General features: G+C 38.9%; 1 pseudogene; it reads right to left on the reverse strand.

Moving 5' to 3' along the window:
- Positions 1-408: 408 nt before the first annotated feature.
- LOC119234647 (ubiquitin domain-containing protein UBFD1-like) lies at positions 409-2,015 on the reverse strand (annotated as a pseudogene).
- Between the last annotated feature and the right edge of the window lie 6,386 nt (positions 2,016-8,401).

Here is an 8,401-nt window from a genome sequence, read left to right on the forward strand (position 1 = left end):
TTGCTTAGGGACAAACTAAGAATAGGAAGACAAAAACAATTTCAAACCCATGCACTTTTTAAAACATTAATTTGAAATGATTGTAGATTCACAGTAATTTTCAATTTTAACAATTTCAAATGTTATTAACATTTAAATAAGTAAACTTTTTTTCTGCTTCTCTGAATTCAGATTTATTGATTTCCTTATCGACTTTAAAAATGATGTGAAGTTGACTGAAAGAAAGGGAAGTGGTGATTTTAAGTTAAAATTAAGCAGATGATGGAAGTCTGTCACCTCTGGCTTCAGTCACCACATTGCCTTAGATTGGATATAGATTTTTTTAGAGCAAAGTTCCAGAGCTCCAAGCCTCTTCCAGCCACATCCTTCACTTGGGGTCAGTCTCCTGGGCCAGAGGTGAAAGTGCTTTCAAAGATATTGCCATTTCCCCAGCACATTGTGATTGCATCTACTAGACTTGGGACGCAGCACACCCAGTAGGAAGGGGCTTCGTTGGGGCCCAACTGAAACACCATCATGTCCTTCCATAAGTTCACTGCCCACGTTTTTTTTTAATTTTACATTAACCTTTTACAATACATATATATATATTTATTTTTAAACAATATTTGCTTCCCCCCACCCCCTCAGCTGTAGTCCCCATAGAGTTTCTTTCAGCAATGCACCCGTGCACCATCACCTCAGTCCCCTGTGCTCCTCCCTCCCTCCCTCTCATCCCTCTCCCACCTCCTCCCCTGCAGGATGTCTCTGGTTTATAATTGTCCATTTTTGCTTTGTTGTGTTTTGTACTATCATTATTATTTTTTACACTGATGTCTTATTTGGTTCCCCTATATTCCTGTTATAAGTGAAACCATCCGATATTTTTCTTTTTCCTTCTGGCTTATTTCACTGAGCATAATTCCTTCTAACTCCATCCACGTTGCTGCGAGTGGTATGAGTTTATCTTTTTTGATTGCTGAATAATATTCCATTGTGTATACATACCACATCTTCTTGATCCAGTCATCTAGTTTTGCACTGCCCACATTTTTAATGGAGTCCATGAGCGGTTTCTCGGTTTGCTTTTTAGTGCTGATCCATGGGTAATCTTGTTCTAGCTTCCCGGTGAGCCTCACTTTTCCTCCCAAATTATTGTACATGCCTGATAAGGGTACCGTGGGCAGGTGCTCCTGGGCACCTGTAACAGGTGGCTCCAAATCTTCAAATTTTCCTGTATCCAACACTTCCTGTGTTTTTTCTGCCTGCATAGTCTCCTTCTTGTTCTCTTTGGAAATTGCGTCCTGCTGCGAAGCATCTTTGGGTGTGTTTACCACTAAAACATTGTTTATTGTGGAGCCAACCAGCACGATCTTGGCCCTGCTGGTCACTTTTATTTCTCTCAATGTCTTATCCTCAGGGAGCAGTCCCTTCTATATGACTTTCTGCATGGCAGCTGGAGACCTGTAATCGAGTGAACCTTCTACTTTAGTTCAGAGCCTGTGCTGTTGAGGGGGAACTTCACAATGTGCTTGGTCTTGTTTCAGATGATTTTCAGGTCCACCAGCTCTCTGCCCATGTGCCTGCATCCTCATAGTTACTGACCAAGGCCTGGGCTGAGGGACCCTCAGGGGATGGGGCCAGGGTAGGCTGCAGGCTGCGTTGCTCCTTGCAGGGGTCCTCAACTTCCTTCCCTGCCATGGCTTCGGTCTCCATGCAGTTGAGGGACTGTGGTGTGCTTTGGTGGCCATTGTCTCAGCTTCCCTGTCTGTGCTAAGCTCCTCCATGCCATACGGGGCTCTGGTGGCCAACCATGATGATTTTCTACATAAGTAGGCTTTGAATAAAGCAGTTTATACTTCAAAATTGGGTGGGCCTCATGTAATCAGTTGTAGACCTTATAAGAAAAGACTGCAATTCCCTTGAGGAGAAAGGGATTCTGTCTCTAGACTGACTGACTTCATGCTCAAGACTGCAAAATCGATTCTTCCTGGTTTTCTAAATTGCTTGGACTGCCCTGCAACCGACAACTTCATGAGCCAATTTCTTAATCTCTTTCGTTCTAGCTCTTAGCAAGAGTTAGTTTTGTTTCTCTGGAGAATCCTGACCTATACAGCTTCTATGAGTGTGTATGAGTGTGTGTGTGTATGCGTGCATGCACGTGTATTTTATTTTCCCTCCCCCCAATAAAATATACTGGGAGTAAGATTGGCACTGGTTTGTATGGTAAGTGCATGTTCAATTTCTCTAAAAAATTGCTTAAGTATATTTGAGAGTTCACATTCCCACCAGTAATGTATGACTGATCAAGTTTTCCTTCATCTGTATCAGAGTTTGGCTATTTCACTGTTTTAGGCTTCTGACAGGTGCATAGTAATAACTCATTATGGTTTTAATTTCTATTTCCCTAATGGCTAATGATAGTGAGTCTATTTTATGTTTTTATTTGCCATCTCTATTTGGTGAAATGTCTGTGCCTTTTGTTCATTTTCTAATTGGATTGGTTTTAAATATTTTTATTGTTGTGTTTGAGAGCTTTAAAAATATTTTAGATACAAATCTTTTGTCTGATATATGATATACTAATATTTTATTCAGATTTATAATTTGTCTTTTATCTTTTTAACAGTGTTTTTATCAGAACAAAAGTTTTTTTTTTAAAAAAAGATTTATTTATTTATGCATACAAGAGCTGGGGTACAGGCCAGAGGTGCCGGGGGTGAGAGGATTCACCAGTGACAGAGTGGGGAACAGAACAGGCAGACTGACTGAAATACACTGCTGAGGGGAGCAGTGGGCAAGACAGGAGAGGTCTGCTGCGCCTTGTGGGTAGCTCCCTGGCCAGCTGGGGATCGAACTCGTGCTGCAGAGTCTGCAGATAGCTTCATAGTGCTGTGCTTAACCCTTTGAGCCAGCAGGGAGGCCCTCAGAGCAAGTTTTAAATTTTGATGAAGTCCACTTTATCAGTTTTCCCTTTTATGTATTATGCTTTTGGTGTCAAGTCTAAAATCTCTTCACAAAACCCTAAGTGCAAAAGACTTTCTCCTAAAAGTTTTAGTTTTGCATTTGGTTCTGTGATATATTTTAGAAGCTTAGTGCACTATCCATTGCATCAGGGAGTCTCCTTGTGATGTATTTTAGGTTAATTTTGCATAAGGTATGAAATTTAGGTTGAGGATTATATTCTTCTTTTCACCTCAGGAAGTCCTGTTGCCCCAGTACCATTTGTTGAAAGGTTATTCTTCTTCCGTTGATTTGCACTTTTGTTAAAAAATCAGTTTGGTCATATCTGTGTAAGTCTATTTCTGGGTTTTGTCTTGTCCTATTGATCTGTGAGTCTAGCCCTTCAGTAAGACCCCTTGATAACTGTAGCTATATAGTAAGCCTTGATATTAAGTAGAGTGCTTTGAACTCTGTCCTTATTTTCCAAAATTGTTTTTACCATTTTTAAGTCCTTAAGTTTTTAATATAAATTTTAAAATACTTTTGCCTATGCCTACAATGCAAGAAAGTCATTATAAAAAGTTTAGTATTATAAAATAAAAATTTAATTCTATTATGACAGTTACATATGTTCATCATTGAACATTTAGAAAATACAGAAAAGCATTAAGAAAAAACTATAATGGGGTCTCCCCCGGTGGTGCAGCGGTTGAGCACTGGGCTGCGAGGCTGCCTGCAGCCTCTGCAGCGCCGGTTTGTTCCCCGGCCGCTGGCGAGGGTCCCACAAAAAAACAAAAACAAAAAACCCAAAAACCAAAAACTATAATGGACCTCCATAGGAAAGCCATCAGAGTAAGCAAACATTTGGGGAACGTGCCCCAAAGGTCAAATTAAACTAACACTGCCTGATAGCATGTCAAGTGATAGGTGCTATGTTAGGCTTAACCTAACATTGTCAAATTAAATCATTGAATGAATTTTTATTTATACTTGACTCTTAAGAACACTGAAACTCAGAAAGGTTAAATAATGTGTCAAAAGTCACATATTTAACAAATGATAGAGCCACAGTTTTAACTGTAAGTCATACAAAGTCCTTTGTAATTTAGCTGTGCCTCATCTATTACCATCTCATACTTGATGACTTTCCTGTTTCTTACTTTAATGATTTTTTTTAAAGATTTATTTATTCATGCATACAAGAACCGGGGTACAGGCCAGCTGCGTGTCAGGGTGAGAGGATTCACCAGAGACAGAGTGGGGAACAGAACAGGCAGACTGACGAAATACACTGCTGAGGGGTGCAGCGGGCAAGACAGGAGAGGTCTGCCACGCCATGTGGGATTCTCGCTGGCTGGCTGGGATTGAACCTGCGCATAGTGGCTGTCGATTGCTTCATAAGTGCAGTGTCCAACCCCTTGCGCCACCAGGGAGGCCCACCTTGATGATTTTGGATATGAGATTTCTTCTGCTAGGTATCCTCATTTCCCTTTTGATAACTTAGGATTTTATTTTTTGAAATGTAGCTCAACTGTCACCTCCTCTAAGGAGTCCTAACAGCATGTGATTCCCCTCTTTCTGCACCCATCTCCATACCTTGTCTTTATCTTGATACTGGCTACCAGAGCTACCTTTTATATGGTTCTAATTGCACTCACTAGTGTAATAATTTATTTATTTTTGTCTGTCTTAAAGAGGCTTTGAGTCAAACAATGCAGGGACTGTTTTATTTGTGATGCTCCAGTCAATAGCACAGTATTTGGCCATTTGTGACTTTATAGATTTATCAATTGAAATAGAACTAATCACTTCCTATAGGTAGAAGTGATAGCTGAATGCATAGAGTGAGTAGGTAGGTGAAAAAATGTGTGACTTGGGTTGAAAATAAAAGTAGAGAACGGTGAAGCCTCTTATGACTGGAGGACCTTCACTTAGAGACATTCTTCAGTCCTTGAAAAAGAATCATGACAGATAAATCTGCATGGCAGAATAGGTGTGTAGGTTTCAGAGTTCACCTCCTGCTTTGAGAGTTTATAATTTCATTTGGGGAAAATATTCCTAAGAGAAACCAGAAACTGGATTAAAAAAAAAAACACAACTTGCTATTGAGTAGCACCAAGGAGCACAGCAGCTTACAGTCATATTTTTAAGTGATTTTCCTGATCATAAGCATTTGCATGTACTTCATTTAGCTAAATATTATTATTTATTTTTATTACAATATATAATATGCATATGTAATTTCTACATCATGTATATACTTTATAATTACTATTTTTACTAGAATGTAAAATTTATATGCAAGGTGTGGTGTAATGTTTTATAGAATTCTGTGTCTACCAGATGCTGATCTTTTTTGGTTATATGGGTTGCAAATATCTTCTCCAAATTATCCTTTAATGTTTTACTTTGTTTATAGTACCTTTCATTTTAAAAGAACTGAAAAATTGGGCCTCCACGGTGGCGCAGCAGTTGAGCGCTGGGTTGTGAAGCTGCCCGCAGCCTCTGCTGCGCAGGTTCGATCCCCGGCTGCTCCCCGGCCACCAGAGGAGGGTCCCACATGGCGCACAGACCTCTCCTGCCGCCCGTTGCTCCCCTCAGCAGTGTACTTCGGTCCTTCTGCCTGCTCTGCTTCCCGCTCTGGCTCTGGTGAATTTTCTCACCCTCCCGTGCTTCTGACTGTACCTAGGGCTCGTATAAATAAATGAATAAATAAATAAATAAATAAATAAATAAATAAATAAATCTTTAAAAAAAAGAACTGAAAAATTATATATACTTAAATTTATCTTTTTTTTTCTTATGGTGTGAATTTTGTTGTCTTCATTTAAGAAATCCTCTGTGCTCTTCATGATGGTATTATTGTTTTTTTTCTTCTATAATTTTTATTTTTTAAAAGATTTATTTATTTATTTATACAAGCACTGGGTACAGTCAAAAGCACGGGAGGGTGAGAGAATTCACCAGAGCCAGAGCGGAGAACAGAATAGGCAGACTGACGAAATACACTGCTGAGGGGAGCAGTGGGCACGGCAGGAGAAGTCTGTTGCGCCATGTGGGACCCTCGCTGGTGGCCGGGGATCGAGCCAGCGCTGCAGAGGCCGCGGGCAGCTTCGCAGCCCAGTGCTCAATCGCTGCGCCAACAGGGGAGGCCCTGTTTATTTTCTTCTATAATTTTTAAACCTTTTTCCTATTTAGTCTAAAATTAAAATTCACCTGTGGCTTGAAGTTCTGTTTTTCTTCTATGGGCTGATTGCATTGTCAGGATACGTTAGTTATGCTGCAGTTACAAATTAAGCCCTAAATCCCAGTGCCTTAACCCAACAAAGGTTTGTTTCTTGCCTCTAAATGTCCAACATTGGTGGTCACTTGGGGGTGCTGTGAGCATGGGTGGTTCTCTGCTCCACAGGTCTCTCAGATACCCAGGTGGAAGTGGCTCTGCTAATTTCTTCCAGAATGTACAGCCTCCTCCTTAACACTGCTAGAGAAGAGAGTATACGAAAATCTCATTCCTGTTGCTTGGATTGTTAAGTACTATTAATGTCTACCAATTAACTAGCTGTTCCAACATTATTTACTGAATAGTCATATAACCCCCCCCTTTGATTTGTGACATCATCTCTATTAGGTAATCTTATGTCTGTTTAAGCAAGAATTTGTTTCCGGGCTCTCTGTTTTATTCTGTTGTTCTAATGGTCTGTTCTTGGCAAATACTATATACTTTTGATCACTACCCCTGTGTAATGGCTTTATATGTGATACGGTGAGTCACCTACATTGTCCTTTTTCCTCAAAAAACATATTTTTTTGCTTATAGTTGGCTGGTTGCCTCCATATAAATTTTAGAAGCAGTTTGTCAACTTGCATGACAAAGCCTGCTAGATTTTGACTGGAATTACATTTAATTTATAGATTAATTTGGTAATACGTGACATCTTAAAGATATTCAATCTTGCTATCCATAAATACTTGTTTTAAATCCCTCAATTGTGTTTTAAATTGTTCTGAATAAAATTCTGTCATCTCTTTTGCTAGATTTATTTCTAGGTATCTTATAGATCACTTTAAATAATTTCAATAGAATTTTAAAATCACAATTTAAAATTGTGATTTATGTGTATGAATATAATTTACTTTTTTTGGTATTGATTTTATTTTCAGTAAATAGTCTGAACTTTTTTTTTTTTTGGTTCTAGTTTTTGTTCTGCATACTCTCTTGAATTACAACACAAAAATTACAGTTTTCCTTCCCATTCTTAGACTCTTTTTTTTCTTTCCTCCCTTTGCTTTCCCTTCCATTCTGTTCCTTTTTCTTTTCTCTCACTCTATCCCATCTTCTTTTTAAAAATTTTTATTTTCTTTCATTTTTGCATAGAAGAACTGGGGTATAGGCCAGAGGTGTGGAGTGAGAGGATTCACCAAAGACAGAGTGGGGAGCAGAACAGGCAGATCTACTGAAATACACAGCTGAAGGGAGCAGGTGGCAAGCAGGAGAGTCTGCTGTGCCATATGTGGGTTAGTGCCTGGCCAGGGATGAAACTCAGGCCATACATAGAGTGTTAGTACTGGGAGTTAACCGCTAGGCCACCAGGGAGGTCCCCTCCCTCCCTTTCTTTTTTCTGTACTAACTTGGACCTTCCATTTGAGTTTGTTCAAACATGAAAGCAGGCCTCTTACCTTCTCACTGACTTCAAAAAGGATGCCTCTATTATTCAGTTTTCTCTAGGTATGTACCTTTGCCTTTTGAAGGAATTCCCATTTGTCTTCATTCTTTGCTAAGAGTTTTTATTACTGACAATTGCAGCTGAATTCATTTACTGTTCTGCTGAAGATTTTGCTACCTGTCATCGGCTTTTGTACCTGATTTTCCCATTATTCTGGAGTTGATCACTAGAGAATGTTTACAGCTGCATATGCTGCTTTTCCTAAGTGATAAGTAATCTCAACGTTTTAATGATTATAGACTTTTTTTTCTATGACTCGACTTCTTTTTGTATCTTACACATAAAAATCTATTTATATGTGTGGATAATATATGAAGTGCCCACATCAAGATTTTAGTTGCTAGGAACGCTAGGAGCCAACTCAGAAAACAGAATAATAAGTTTAGGTAATGCTGCTCATTTAAAACTATTGATAATTCAATAATTGATATTTTTATAACATTATCAGAAAATTTTAAATTTATGAGATTCATGAGTTTTATTATTCAGAATACCATTTTTGTTTAGGTAATAAAAATTTAGAGTGAACTATAGGAGGAATAAGGAGATGGCTAATTTTCATCTTTTGGGTAATAGTTGCAAATATCTTTCAATCCCTACACCCCTGAGGCTTGCAGATTAATTGTAACTACTCAAAGGCAAGGACACCCATTCTTGGAGTTAGTCAGCAAAGGTTATAGCAATTCAATTGTGTCAGTTACTCCATGAATTCTCTCACATTGGTGGTTCTATAACTGTCAGTAACTGACTTCTTA

This window comes from Talpa occidentalis, unplaced genomic scaffold (assembly GCF_014898055.3).
Source record: "Talpa occidentalis isolate TD23 unplaced genomic scaffold, MPIMG_talOcc4v2.1 talOcc4.8, whole genome shotgun sequence".
NCBI lineage: Eukaryota > Metazoa > Chordata > Mammalia > Eulipotyphla > Talpidae > Talpa > Talpa occidentalis.